The sequence below is a fragment of the Buteo buteo genome, chromosome 3 (assembly GCF_964188355.1).
Source record: "Buteo buteo chromosome 3, bButBut1.hap1.1, whole genome shotgun sequence".
NCBI classification, from domain to species: domain Eukaryota; kingdom Metazoa; phylum Chordata; class Aves; order Accipitriformes; family Accipitridae; genus Buteo; species Buteo buteo.
This window is the reverse complement of record NC_134173.1, coordinates 26,813,026-26,828,672: the sequence shown is the minus strand read 5'-3', so window position 1 is coordinate 26,828,672 and position 15,647 is coordinate 26,813,026. Positions and strand designations below refer to the sequence as shown.

Here is a 15,647-nt window from a genome sequence, read left to right as displayed (position 1 = left end):
AGTGAAAGTGAGGAAAAATTAAATTCCTCTATTCCATCTCCAAGCTGATTTGGCTTTGGGGTTTTGGGTGGATCTAGACACATTGTTACTGACATCTATAAAAAAAGCATTAAAGTCCATTACACTGGACTGGAAATGCTGCAGCTTCCTATAAATTTTCACTGTATGCTCACAAGGTGGTGAGAAGCGTCCTGTGCATTGCTGCTCATGGTGGCCAAATAACAGAAGTACCATTTCAGGGGCGAGCTGGACTTTCTATGTTATTTCCAGTTTTTAGGTCTCAGCAGGTTTTCTTTTCAACTGATTTTAGGATCTGTACTTGTGAAATACTTGGAAAAGTTTTATTCCCTCTTCCCCCAACTTTTCTTTTCTGGTGAGTGAGACATATCCAGGATCTGCCTATTTTTGCTTTAACTGGTCAGTGCACCTCCAAAGCCGAGGAAATGTTGAAACAACAGGGAAAGGCAAGAGGAGGGAAATTGAAAGAGTTCACTTATTGCACTCTCCAGCAAAAGAGGGAAAAAAAGAAAAGAGAAGGAAGAAAAGAAAAATATAATCCAGTATTTCAAAGCTTTATAATTAAAACCCCCCAAATTTAAAAGAAAAATCCCCCCACCCTTTTTTTTTTTTTTTTTTTTAACAAAATGAACAATTTCACAAATGGTCTGCTAGCAGTTGTCCCTGTGGAAGGCATGCACAGCCCCTGCCTTGCATACAGATGGCTAACCTGTGAGCAATGTATAGCTTTGCAGCCTCTGCAGCAAGTCCCTGCGGATAAGCCCTCAGACGCTCCAAAGCTGTTAACTGAAAGCCTCACTGATGCCCAGGGTCTTGGCACAGTGTTTTTGTTGGGAAGGAGCTGATTTGACCTGAATCAAGCGAACTTCCTTTTTTATTGCAAACTTTGATTCTGGAGACAAGAACCCAACAGTGGTTAGGAAGATCTGAATAGGAGCTTGTAGCCACTATTAAGGTCAGATTTTTTTTTTTTCCCCAGCAGAATTCATGGATCAACATCTATTTAAAAATGTGGCTGTCTGCTTTGGTGCTCTCTCTGCATGTGAAAAGCCTGGGGGAAGCCACTCCCCCAACACGCTGCAGGATTTTGGAAGGATAACTTAAGCAAAGCGCTCAGCACCAGTTCCTTGGGTCTCCGTTCCCAGTGACATGTGCCACAGTTGCTGATCCAACTGAAAAACACATTTGGCTTCTCTGGTGCAACACACAAGAAAATCAAGTTGCTCTGGTGCCCAGGCAGGGACCCAGGAAAGAGAGAGGCACTTATTCAGCATAGCCTGCTTTTGTCCTGGAGTTTGCATCAACACCTCTTCCCCACTCTTCTGCTCCAGATCTTTACATGTCCGGGTCATGCTGCTGCTATATCTCATTCTGTCTGTGAAGCCCTTTGCTCCTCAGGAGCTGACAGTTTCCTCTCCAGACCATCTCCAGCTCTTCAGGCCTCTGTATCAGTCAAATGTACTGACCATTAATATAGGTCAACAGCAAGAAATGGAAGGGAAGAAAGCAGGCAAGCAAGAAACCTGTTATGGGCAAACTGAATTGAATCGATGAGGGTGAAACTTAGTTTTCTTTGCAGACCAGTAATCTAATGGCATTGCTTTTGCACATCAATACAACCATTAAACCGTCAGCATAAACAGCTCTTCATTTTTGAAATGTCCACATTATAGACCCATGGTGTTAAACTTAGGAGTTTCTTTTTCAAGTCAAAACAAACACAGGGCCTGGCTTTCTGCTCTTGGCAATCAACGCTGTTCCAGTGGCATCCATTGACCCGGCTTTTACCAGACAGGGCCCTCACTCTTCTGGAGCTGCCTTCTCCTTTCAAGTGTGCTGGAGAAGGTCCCTTATTTTTGTCACATATCTTCAAATTGAAAGGTGCCTCTGAGCAATGCAATCAGTATCGCAGCCAGGTTTACACCTAGGAAACTGTGGCTAAACATACAATAAAACATTGATTTGCCACCTCTGGAAATGCAGTTTATTCCAACTCTGTCATCTTTATCCTCAGCCTTTGGGGACATTTCTTTATTTGTAAGGGGTTTACTTTCAAAACTCTGCATGTCATCCCCCATTAGATAAATAAGGTGTGATCCAGAAGCCAGAAAAGAGAGATCAGTTGCGAGAAGCCTGGTAGATGAGACAGCTTCATTTCATTTGGCTTGGGATTTCTCTCTTGTTCACTCCTTTGCCCTTTGCTGGTGTCTCAGCTCCCTCTCTAATAAATAACTAGTCCACATCACTAAACTGCTGCGCATAACTCAGAGCAATTTGTTACTGTTGGCAATGTCTGTGCAGCAGGGGCCCAGGAACAGGCCAGCATGGAAGCAGTAATACCTCCCACTCTTCAGGAGCATGATTTCTGCCTGATTACAGAAGGGGTCATTGGTAGGACAATGCAGAGAAGGTCTTATACAATTGCTTCAACACAAATTGTATATGCTGCATGATCCTTGCATGAGCTACTTTATCCAGGAGTATCTGTCAGGTGAAATTGGTCCTGTGATACCAACACTGCAGAGGTGGCAGGACATAAAAAAAATTAATACATATTCATAATCACCAGAATACAATGAAAGTGCCTGAGCATTTTATATAGCCCTGGGCCCAGAGGATAGATTAAAATACAGAAATTCCTCTATAAACAATGATATAATAAAACCACTAGGCCTAAGGTCCTTCCAAAGGTAGGACTATAAACACAGTCTCCAAATACTTGGTGAGGCTGTAACATTAAGAGTCATGTATAGTTTTAAAAAGGAATGAGAAAGGACTACACATATTTTTTCCCTTGAGCCCCATCTGTCTGTCCTTCAGGAACACTGAGTGGTGCAAAGAGGGTATCTTCTCATGGCATGGTTATTTTGACAGTGCCCACCACAAAATAATTAGCTGGGAGTCAAGCTGCAGGGAAATAGGGAGTTTCAGGGTCCTGCGTGGAATGGGAGAGCTCAGCTGTCCTCTGCCCACAAAAAGATTTGAGGGTTAGCTAAGGGCATGTGGCACTATGCAGATGGGGCACCTGCTTTTCTTTTTCCCAGAAAGCTCATGAGGATTGAGGGAGGAGGGACAGCAGCTCCCGGTCTTTGGCAAAAACAACCTCCTCATCCTAGTACATGCCAGTTGCTCCAGCTCAGTGCGGTCTTTCTCAGCTTCCCTTTGTCTACACACTTATGAGCATATAGTCTCTAATACACTTTTTTCATTATAGCCACCTTCCTTGAGAGCCCTTTTAGATACCAAAGCATGGAGGGAGGAAGCAGAGGGAACATGATTTCTATACACACTGCAGTCTCTTGTTGCCAATTAGCTGGTCTCTGTGGATGTTGGTACTTGAGTCTGGAAACCTTGGGGCTCAATGGAAGAGCATCAAATAGAAGGTAAAAAATAAGTCAGCAGGGCAACTGAAGGGCAACTATGGTTTACTCAGGCTGTAACATCTGGGCTCAGCAGCACTGTGTGCCAGTGCTTTCAATTTCAAAGTCATCTTATTTGTTTCTGTGGGGATTTGGGGAGAGTTTGTTATTCGCTGTTGGTTTTGTGGTTTTGTTTTGCTTTTTGACAAAGCCCCTCTAGAAAGAGTAAGCTTTCCAAAAAGGCATTGTTTAAGGTAATAATACAAGAAAGAAAATGGGAGCTGTGGGGAAAGACAAGAGAGAAGCAAAGCAGAAAGAAAAACTCCTCAGTTGCTCTCGGCGGAAAAACACTGCGTCTATAGGGTAGGATGTGTTAAAAAAGGGAGGGCCTCCTGGAATTTTTCAGATACATTTCACGGAAGATGATTTATTGGGGGGGGGAAAGAAACCCTCAGTGTTTTCTTGAAATGTTATTTTGTCATTTAAGACCATGGTAGAGCCAAGCAAGGCAGAATACCAAACTCCCAGAGCTCTCATGCACAAAGCAGAAAGAGCTATGGCAAATTGGGTTTTGGCTACAGCCATAGTAAAGACTAAAATAAAGGCCATGATGACCATTTTCCTGAGGGAGTTATGGGAGCCTTGAATAAAAGCCCCAAATTGCCCAGGACCTTCACTTACAGCCTCCAACACTTGTTCTTTGGCAGAACTGGGTTGCCCATTTCTGAGGAGGCAAAGTCAACTGGAAGAGGAAAGTGATATAACTGGGCTTGGGGAAACCAAGGTGATTTGAGCTGCTCGACTCCACAACAGGAGCCAGCAAAGGGAAGATGAGGGAGCAAGGAGGAAGGCCAGGGCACAGAGAAGCCCAGCATCCCATGGCCCTGCTCTGCGAGCACAAGAGCAGATTTCCTGTGCTGTATGACACCACTTTGGCAGATTTTTGGGAAGGGCAAGAGCATAAAAGGTGGCTGTGCTGGTGATGGGCATTGCCTATATCAGTCATCTGGGGGGGACAACAACAGAAAGTGAGTCTGGTATCTTTGGCATCAAGCAGAAGGATAAACTTAATAGCAGAAGGGACAGGCAGAAGATTATCTCTTTCCCCATCCTTTTTAAAATTTGCCTTGGTCAGTCGATGATTAAAGCTAATATGCAGGTACTTCAAATATGCATAAGGTTCAGATAACCCTGCTGCTCTTACCAATTAATTGTTTGAAGGCAGTAACAAACTATTCAAGAGAGATTGACATTAAACTAAAATTATTAGTTTTACTTGCATAACTCGCATTAGTGGCATCTTATTGGGCAAAAGTGTGAACCCAGGCAGCTTGCAGTGATAACATACTTCACAAGATGGTGGCATTCACCTCATTCTGGATGTTTCACAAATACCTAGATACCTAATAAGATCACACGAAGGAAGGATTTTTGTGGGGTATCTCTCTATCTGTGTAACACTTGCTGTAACATTGAGCCTCTGCATTAGTCCCACAAAAGTAAAGGAGCCACTCACACACTTAGAAGTCAGACACAGCTACTTGTCTTGCCGGATCAAGACCAAATCTCTTGTGTCTCCAAAATGGAACTAAAAATCCACCACAAGTTCTCACGTGATTTCCAGTATTTCCTGTTTCAAGGCAGGCTACAAATCTTGCTTGAACACTTCATGGTGCTACACCTTGCAAGCCAATTCTGGTCAGAGCCAGCAATGACCCCCCTTCCTTAGAATGGAAAATAGTTCATATTAGATATCTGCACGTTCAAACTTCAAGTTTCAGTGTGAGGTTGGTTCAAGTCTGGGCTTTTTGATTAACTCTGCTTGCTTACTTATTTTTTAAGCTATATTCATTTGCCTTCTCTTAACATGCTTTCTGTCATGCTTATCCTTCCCTGCTCCTGCCCAGCATTTCCAGACCTGCTAAATCTGCACCTTTTACCTGACTTATTTCTCTGGCAAGAATGAGCCCCTCCTCCTGCCTCCCCCTTATCCCTGTGTAAGTAACATCCATCACTGTATCAACACCTGTCTGAGCAAGACTAGGGAAGGGTCAAGGTATTATTTCCTACCCTTGACAGGTGTTATAACAACGGTGAACCACCCCAACTTATAAAAGTTTCCATTCTGCAAACTGCTGCGTGTACTTTTCTTCCTGCTATTCCATCCTCCCTGGAGGCTTCTTGGCTCTGCTCATGCCAAGGCAAAAAGCCACTCACACCTCCATGAATGCAAAACCAGAAGACAGACTTTCCCCATATTGCACGGTGTTGAGAAGAGCCAGCGCACGTGAGCGCAGCCTCAGGGGTCTTCTGTGATGGCCATGGGTGGTATTGCCCCTCCTGGCTCAAGCTTTGTCAGAGGCACAGTGCTGGGAAACCTCCTGCCAGGCAGGGTCATGCTAGGTCTGAAGTAGGAGACCCAGAGGAGCAAAATAACCGCACCGCACAGAAATGCATCTCAGGCACCAAATAGTTAGTCCTTGTCCATGGAAGGGGTCAACCCATGCATGCACTTACATAGCTTACTTACACAAGCAACTTTATAACCAGACCTAGGAAACCAGGACAAGGATCCGGCCTGACTGTAATAGACACCAGGCGGATCACACAGAATTTGAGCTCTTGGGATGCCAATGTGATTGCAGCAGGTAAAAAAGCCGAAGATAACAAAACACCAGTGCTGAGTAGAAGCAGTAGTGCAGGCACAAACAGCAGAAGCACTCTGGAGTGCTCTTCAGAGAGATGCTGGATCCTCTTCTTCTCTCTGCATTCTTCACTCCTTTTTTGTCCCCCATGGAGGAGCACACACATACACCGTTGTACTCACTGTATGTGCATAAGCCTTCTGCACTCTCCCTGCTGTAACATCCAGCGAGTGAGAAGAGTTTAAGGAACTAATGATCTATTAAAGCCATGCAATGCATGAGAAATGTGAAATATTTGGAGGATGGATTCTTGGCCACGCAAAAGTTACACATCTCGGCAAGTTAGCTGTCTTGTTTATGGGGAAATAGGTATCTCTGCAAGGTGACCTGTTTCATCCTGGCATAAGCATCCAGACTAAACTAGGTTAAATCACTCCTTGCCATTAAACCTCCTGGGCCATCAATTAATCTGGACAATTAGCTGAAAATAAACATCTAACTTTCAATTAAGTGGGATGAATCCCCTCCCTTGGGTCCCAGCTGCTTAGATGTAGTTCAAAATTTCTCATCTTCTACAAGATGCATTTCCTGTTAGCTTGAAGTTCAGAGACAACCCAGCAGGTTGGTTGTCCAAGGAAGAGAGGAGCGCCTTGGAGATGCTGCTTTTCAGAACCCCCAACACTCCACCTTGTGTACACTATTCCCTTTAGCAATTACATATTCCATCTTCATGCAAATCAAGCAATTACTGCTGAGGGTACCAGCATCCAGGCATGAAGATTATACCTGGTCTTCTATGAGTCACTCCAGGAAATGCAAGGAAATTTGTATATCCAGATAACAGTGTGGGGAGAGGGCATAAGAGAAGGCTACAGGGTAGGGGAGAAACATTATTTTTATTAAACCAGTTAATATTATTACATATTAGTCTACATCCTCCATTTTTCAAGGTTTTGGTTGCTTTGTTGGGGTTTTTTTACCCACAAAGAAGCACTGTACTTAAGAAGTAACTAACTACATCTTTTTGCATTCAGTTGATGATAAGCATTGTGGAAAAGCAGCAGCCTTCCAGCCTCAAAGGCACCTGAATAGTTAAAGAATGACTGGACCTGTTCAGAGGTAGATTGAGAATATTTCTGGCATCCTGAGATTGGCAAGACAGTGGAGAGGACCACAGTACAGCGTGAAGCATTTGTTAGTTCTACTCTCCACTTGGACTCCTGCAGACCGAGTGGTGGAATAAGAGACATTACAGCAGCCTTTGTACATCAGAGGCATCCCCCAAGCATAGGAATCCTTGCAAAGGCTACCTTTTAAATCTAATTCATTCCTTAACTATGATTAATTTTTTAACTTAGTTTGGCTATAAATCATAAAGCAAGCTCAGGGATTTATCCAGCAGAGGCATGCACAGCTTCTTTGACACACCACTGGCACCGAATCTCCTGATTCACTGGTGAAAGAGCTTTCAGTAAGACTCAGAAAAAGAAACTGCAAAACCAAACAAGAGCAATAAAATAATACCCTACGCAGAGGATAAAGAAAAGGCTAAAGTCAGCATTTTATCTAATAGTCTGTCTTCAGGAAATGCCTGTGAAAACAGTTTTGAAAGTAATAGCTGATCTGGCTGCAGATATTCCCTGAAATAAGAAAGGTGCAAAACGCTGGTGCCATTTTTTTAAAAAGAAAACAAAATAGTTCTCACCTGAAGAAAAGCATTCTGCCACCCCATGAAAGGCAGAGTGCCTTATTAACAGTAAAATATTAGAAGATACAAAGCTGCCAGAAGAAGGATTTGTATACTTGTAAGAGCAAAAGGAAATAGCTCCGCATGAAAAATGAGTGAATGGAAAGGGACAGACAAACACAGAGGAGGCCGCTACAGTGATGAAGTGTTTACCTAGCTAGGCTCTCCCTGAATCTCTGAGTGCCATCATCATGGTTTTCCTCATTCTTGGAATTTTTTATGTGTTTTTTTTTTTTTAAATTGACAGATGATTGTACCCATGAAAATCTGAACCCTGGTCTGCTTTGCTGCATACCTTCCCTTCTTCACTTGTACGATGGCATGTATTCTGCAAGACAAAGAAACAGATGGAGAGCTGGCAGGTGTCATACTCCCATTAAAGACAAGAAATGTAGCCACAAAGGTCTCTGTACTGTTATAACATCTTGCCTAACCACTGCAGTTAAGCAAGGCACTGTAACTGTTGCTCCTAAAAGGGAGCTCCCCTTCTTTCCTCACATTCACACTTACTCAAAACATACATGCCTCTTGCAATGGCACTGGAATTAATCTCACTGTGTCAATACCTTTTTCTGGGGACAGAATTTGAGTGAAATGCAGAAAAGCCACGCATCTGCAATGCAAATGATATCCTAAACGTGTCACCAGAAAACAAATGCCCAGCACATGGGAGACCTGGCAGATGTACTGTCCTGAAACCTGGTAGCAGCATAAATAATGCTAACCTCACTGTCATCACCGAAAGTCCTGGGGCAGCACTATTTTGGGGGTACATTTAATTGGTGCGGATGCTTCCCAGGCTGACACGTAAGTGAGCATCATTGACTTCAGTTTATGGTTTATTTTCCATTTCTTTAAAGACAGTGGGAGGCTGCCGAGGACAAAATGTGGAGAGGTGCCTCCGTGCCTGGAGCTGGTGGAGTGGTTCGTAGGGGGGGTGGCTGGAGGATGCTGCACCTCCTGGCCTACTTGGCTGAAATGGCAGCTCAAACCTCCATGCTTCCCTCAGTTGTGGTTTATGGTTTCTTGGGAGAAGGGGCTCTTGAGGGGAAATGGGGGAGCTGATACTCTAAAACAGGACGTAAGTCAAATGTCAGCTTTTCTGGCCAACGTGAGTATTTGTAGAAGCAGCTTCCAGATTGCCTGGGCTGTCAGGCAGTGGGGCGGCTCTTACTGAGCTGGGCAACTTTGGGATTGGGCAAGCAGCGTACTGAAGGCAGGAGATTAGGCACATGATGGACAATACTGGGGTTGGGATCGGGGGGGCAGACTAAGGTGGGTGTTTGGGGGCTGTAGAAGCATGTGCATTTTAGCCAGCTGTGGCCAGCTGCCAGTCTCCAGTTGTAACTACTGGGTTGCAGGTGAAGGAACCTGGTGCAGTGCTCAATAGCTTCGGGGGAAAAAAAGGTGATCAATAGGATCCTTATACCTGGTGGAGTCCTTCCCAGAGCCCCTGAAAGTGTCTAGTATATTAAATAATATTAACCTCAGGTACTGGATGCAGCATGCCTGGAAATTGTACGATAGAATTGAAGTGGCAGCCTGCCATCCAAGCCAGCCACTCCAGTGTCCATATCTTCCTCACATCTAGTGCCAGAATCAATCAGGTGATCCAGATCCTGATCTGATATAGCTGTTACTGGCATGGAAATGGGAAGGGAACCATCCCAAACAATAACAGCAAAATGAATAACCCTTTAGAAACTGCCTAAGCAAACAGACACAATAACCTAATCCCACCAAAAATAAAAAATGATGCCTCTGAACAGCAGCAAGTGGAAGATAAGAACTAGACTTTTATTGAGTCCAGAGGCCTCCTGGACAGAAGGAAAAACAAGTGGAAGATCAAATGGATTGTGGGTCAAGTAAAGCACTAGGCAAAGAGGTTTGAAGCCAAACCACAGGATACATTTGTCAAGCTCTTAAAAAAATAGAAATGCAGGATCAAAGCAGAAGTACTTTGCAAATATTAACATTTGTCACCTACTTTTACTTTTGATGTACTTCATTTTGAAGACATTTCTCCCTTTTCTCTTTTTTTTTTTTTAAACAGGATAATCTAATCTTTCAGTACACACACTTGCCTCCTTCAAAAGAAACACAATGACAATATTACTGAAACATGGAAGACTTTAATAAGAACAGATTAAAAGAACTAACATATGGAAAACAAATAATAAAAATATATTAAGCAGCAGTCCAGGGAAATGTTGTTGACACTGTTGTCAAATGTTCTAGTGTAAAGGTTTTGATAGTTTTCCCAACAAAATACAAATGAAACAACAACTTGTTGCATTGCCTCACATTCAAGTGGAGGAAGAGCATTCCTGTAGTGCTTCAGTCAGCAACAACATAAAGAAAAATCACATTAGCACCAAATGGATCATGTTCATTACTGATGTGTATGTCTTGTTTTGGAGATGCTACCCCATTGATTAACATGATCAAAATATGGATTAAAAAAAAGAAACAAAAAAAAGCTTGAAAACTTTTTCTGGAGCATTTTCAGCTGTGTGTTTGTCTCTGCTACACCAGCTCTTGCAGCTCATGTCCTTCAGACAAAGACGGTGAGATGAGTCCTAACTCAACAGTGGGCTGATGTTCCTGCAAGACTGGGTGACAGTTTTGTTTTCTTCCTCCCTTCAGTCAGAAGGTTCTTGTGTCTTTGCTAACACCCCAACCTGTGGGGCTGCAGAGGGAAGCAGCATTCGAGGACCTTCAGCGTGCGTCAAGAATGATCTCTGCACGCTGAGAGATTTACAGCTCTGCAGCCGAGGTACCACTTTGCATGGCGCAAAATACATAACAACAATACCTCAGGCTGAATTTAGGAAATTTGGTAATTGTTAAGTGTGGTAAATCATCTTTAAAGCAAACACTTAAAAGCAGAGAGATAAAGTTCATTGCTCTGCGACGAGGTGGTAGCGAGGAATACAGCGAGGCTGTGGGCAGGGTTTCAAAGCAGCCCAGTCACGTTGGGCGAGATAGTGCCGCCTGCTCCCGACGGGATTTCTAAGACTGCTGGCACCAGGGTGACAGGCCAGTAATCGTTAACAGGGGAAGTCTGTCTGGTGCCTGCTCTTTGTTCCAGTCCCACTTTCATATTTGAGAACCCTTATGGTATACTTTCTATTCACAGCAATGTTTTAGCCCGTCACAAGTGTGGCCCCAGTGATGATAGTTAGGCAAATACAGCAAGAACCCACATATGCTTGAGCCCTTCAAAGTATCTTTTTTTTTCCCCTCAGTTTCCACTTGTTAATATTTGACTGAATCTGTAGTTTGAACAAGTACTTCCCAAATATATTTCAGCTTTAAAAGAAAAAAAAAAAAGAAAAAAAAAGAAAAGAAAAGCCATGGAACCTTTATGGTGCTCAGAGCATTTATGGCTGAAACTTGTTCTGCAGGTTCAGCCATCTGTCCTGTCCATCCTTGCACAACTGTCCTCCTGTAAAATGCAGTCGGTCATCTTATTGGGGAACTCGCAACACCCCTGCCACCACATTCGGTTCCTGGATATCTCACTAGGATGACTTCTTGGAACCAGTAAAAGCAAGGAAGATGCTAGGAAGAAGTGGCTCAAAATGCTTACAGCTGTAAGGGGGAAGTAGGCACTGAAATGCAGATAACAATCTCTCAAGGGATCCACCTGAAAGAAGGGCATACCCAAAATGAGGGATTGTGATCATCTCCATCGAAAAAGGATGTTGGGACACCCGCTTCTGACTACCTTAAAGTGACCTCAGTAGGAACACCAGAGTTGGGCCAATGTGGTTATTACTCAGATTACCAAGTGGGATGATTACCATTACTAACTACTATCCCCATAAAAGAGGTTGTCAAGGGCATCCATTCTTGCTATTCATCGTTGGAGAAATGTACCTGAAATTTCACAGAAGTTGGAATAAACAGGGTCCCCTCAACTCCAGCAGCTGCCCTTCCAAGCACTTTGTGAAGGTCTACACAGTCTTAACACAGGTGACTCGATGTGAATTTACACAAAGGCTTCTTCATTCTGCTTCTGGCAACATAAACCATTTTAAAGAGGATATCAATGATACCATTCTGATAGAAGTTATAACAATTGTTCTTATGTGAACCTGTTCATCTGTTTTAAATCTCCTTAATTCTATGCCAGGACAAATGTGAAATTGGAGATTTTACTTACCCGGCTTCTTTTTTCAGCCATGCACATATATCAGTCCTGGATTTCATATGTCTGCACACAAGACTGTTCCCTGTATGGTGATATTGTTTGTACACCAAGATGGGGAAACAAGGATGCTGCAATAATAATAACAAGGAAACCTGTTTTCCCTTTGAAGAAATGCTCTTTGTTTTTTTAAAACTTTATGATAGATGTAAGCAATTGTGTGTTCTTAGAAATTATAGGTATTTTTTAATATACCAATAGAGCATTATTATAATAACCTTCAGCAAGCCTGAAAGGCTTTCACATGAGCAAAGGAGGAGGCTGTGGGGTTCATCTCAAAGCTTGTCTAATTACACAGATTTACAGGAATTACAAAAATAGGGTGGAAACTGCACTGCATGACAGCAATTCCACTTTCATATCGCCTTGCTTATAACTGGAACAGAGTTACTTTAGGTGAAGCTCTGGCCTACTATGGCAATTAAAAAATTCTGATCTCACCCTGTCACAGGGGAGAAAAAAGTGTTCAGAAGGTTGAAAAAGGGAGAGAAAGTTTTTCTAACAGGTTGACTTGTAATCAATAGATAATTAAGATTAATAACATTTATTAATGGTGCAGGATAAGTATTTGAATCAAGTAATTTTTTTTACCAGATCTGTCTCACTTTACCATAGGAAACCTCAGAACCAAAGAAACCCCTGAACCCAAGAACAAAACCCAAAAACCATTGCTGTCCTCCCTGATGCTATTTCAGTGCTGGTGAAACCACACCATCTCACACTGTCCCTTGCAGAGATCCTTGGTGAAAGCCCAGCTTTGTTGAGCTGGATTTTATGTGGACACTTAAATAACTATCAAATTTTCCATTGGTTTCTTCCCATTCTTCTCTCAGACCATGGATGATGCCTCTCCACCTCTGCCAGTTCCCAGACAGTAGATGTTAATGTCATATCTCCACATTGCCTCTCCTCTGTTATCCCTTTTTCCAGGTGTCGCTTTACCTTCATAGATGCTTATTCCACTGTATCTTCTAATCTTCTACTTTCCTGCTGGGAAATCACAGTTGGCGCTGTCTTGTTATTTTCTCCCTGGAAGACACCACTTTTGCTGTAGCACATGGAAAGATCATGGCTTTCCTTTCAGTAATAACGTCCCACCAGCTCAAGCAGGTAAGCAGAAGCAACCTGCAAGCTCTTGTCTGTAGGGTCTATGGTTGCTGTTGAACCCCTCTTTGTAGCACTTCTTCCTCCTGGAAATGCATCCATGGAGCAGTTCACATTTTCAAAGTGTAAATCAGGCTCATATCTTGGATGCAACTGGTACAGTTAGAACATGGTCTGTTTAAATCAGCTTGGAAAGTGAAAACCAAATAATGAATGAGCACAGAAAATTAGCTTGGCAAAACTCCACCACGATGATTTGTTTTCCAAAGTGCAGCTGATTTACAGATTTGAGGCCTCCATCAGTGCTCTCTAGGTTTAAAGCAAGATATTTCAACAAAAATTATAGCTGAAGAGCAGTTCTGCTGATCCAGGAAATGTTGTGAGCATGACAGTAAACTCTTGAGGTATGTGCAAGAGAGGTATAACCCAGCCAGTACTGTTACTTCTCTGCACAAAGCGACAAAGCAAGCAGAGTTCCTGAATTTATTGACTTTCCAGACCCCTGCCCCGCCCGCGGCCCCACTCCTGCCCCACTATCCCAATGGGCCAGGAGTGGGTTTAGCCAGATTCCTGCGAATTCCCACCAAAAAGGCACCCTCTGGCTGGAAGAGGCACGCAGAGGCTTGGCTGTCTCTGTGTAGCTCCCAGCTCCCCACCACCAAAACCATCCCTTCCCATGGTGACAAGGTGATTCCCCAAATAGTTTGGGTGCTAGGGCTGCCCTCGCTGCCCAGCCTGGCCCATAGACAGTGAGGATCAGAGCATGCGGTTTCAAAGTGGCCTTTTTTAACCCAGCAGCTTTGCTTGACATCGTTATTGCTTGCCAGTGGGATGGCTGCAGTGACCTGGGGCACCGGCGGAGTGTGGTGCAGACCCTCAACTCTGCCACGCCGCAGAGGGCAGAGGAAAGCCTTCAAGAGCTAAATCACATGTAACAGCCCTTGGAGGAAACAAATGCTAAACAAGCTGCTTCCTTGGGCCTGCTGCAGTTTTTCTTACACTGATAATAAAGGGAGAACAAGATGTCCATGTACTCGCTCCTATCTGCTTTCCACCCCGAATGTTTAATGTTCATCAAATTCTTGAACGAGGAACCAGCAGTTCTCAGAGAGATTGACCTACATGCTTCATCAGTTATAATAATAAACTGGAAAATGACTCTTTTTTTTGATGACAGAGGTGCTGGTAGCTGACATCAAGTGGAATACCTGGCTGCACACCTGCCAGCCATGGGAAGGTGCCCACAGGCATTTAGGAGCTCTCCGGGATGGATCTTTTTCTTTTTTTTTTTTCTTTTTTACTGCAGCATGCAGTTAGACAATGAAAATTTAAACTATTTTAAGACACAACAAAGTGCCCATCAGAGATTACATTAGCAGTACAACCCTGTTAATTTTGGTGTCCTGAACATAAGGATTTATACCCACCATGTCAATTTAAAAAGCAAACCCAAATCACAATGCAAAGTCAAGAGGATGTATTGTGCCCTCACTTCAACTCCTATACCATAATTAAGTCACCTGGCTTATGGATGTGATTAAGGGGGATGATCTGTCTTTAGATGATGTGACACATTGGCTAGGAAAGCAATGTGGATGTTTACTAACAGCTTCCTCACAAATAAAAAAATGGGAAAAAGGGTTCATTAAACTTTTAAGCTGTTAAAGTTAACAAGACAGATGCAAACCATTGTTCCACATATGACGTGAAGAAAGAAAAGTGAGAGCCCTTCCACCATGGGGGGAAAGATGCCTTTGTTTCTAGCACACCTGAACTCCAGAAGTTATGAAGCAACAGAATGACAGGGGACACTTCAAACTATTAATTTACCTGGGTCTACGGAAAGAGAAGCTAAAAAGTCCTGCCACAATATTCGCATGACCAGGAATACTGACAGTTATCAAACCACCCTCAGGAAGCTGGGGGAGGCTTCAAGAAGAAGAGCTTTGACAGGACAGAAATTGGAAGGAGGCACACTCAAATTACCCAGAAATTACTCGGCTGCAAGAGGGGCTAGTCAGAAATGTCAATTCAGAGTTAAAGGCATAAGATTTTCAAAGTGGCATCATGATGCCTTGCGCAACACCTCCTGGACCTCTGTGGCATGTAGATGTTAGTGGTGTAAAAACCAGCAGTGTATGGGGCATTCTCTCCAATGAAGCAATACAGAGAGGTGGGTGTTGCAGAAAGCCCTGTCTTGACGCCAGGACATCCCTCCTGAATGGACAGGGCACAGTAATGCTCAGGGGCAGCCAGGAAATGTGGCCCACACTGGTCCAGCTGGGTAAACAGGGCTGGACCTGCACCCTCCCCACCACCCAGCACCTGCCCAGCAAGGCCTTCAGGGGTTAGGAGCGCTTTTTCAGCTTTTTCTTAGAAAAAAAAGAAAACATTTCAAATTTTCAGCATTTTTTTCTTGTTTCACTTTCCATCCCTGTCTTCTTTCATGCTACAAGTTCTTCCTCTTTATGCCATCTCCATGATTTTCTTTTTCTCACAAACAGAAGAGGAAAAAATAAAAGGAAAAAAAAATAGAAGGAAGCAGGGAAAGGTGATAAACC

General features: G+C 43.4%; 1 long non-coding RNA gene across 1 annotated transcript in view; it reads left to right on the top strand.

Annotated features, from left to right (window-relative positions):
* The window catches only part of LOC142028989 (uncharacterized), a 33,041-nt gene extending 24,752 nt beyond the window's left edge, over positions 1 to 8,289 (top strand). The window contains exon 3 of the long non-coding RNA XR_012649772.1: positions 8,017 to 8,289. This is a non-coding gene — a long non-coding RNA (uncharacterized LOC142028989). The remainder of the gene's footprint in view (positions 1 to 8,016) is intronic.
* The last annotated feature ends 7,358 nt before the right edge of the window (positions 8,290 to 15,647 follow it).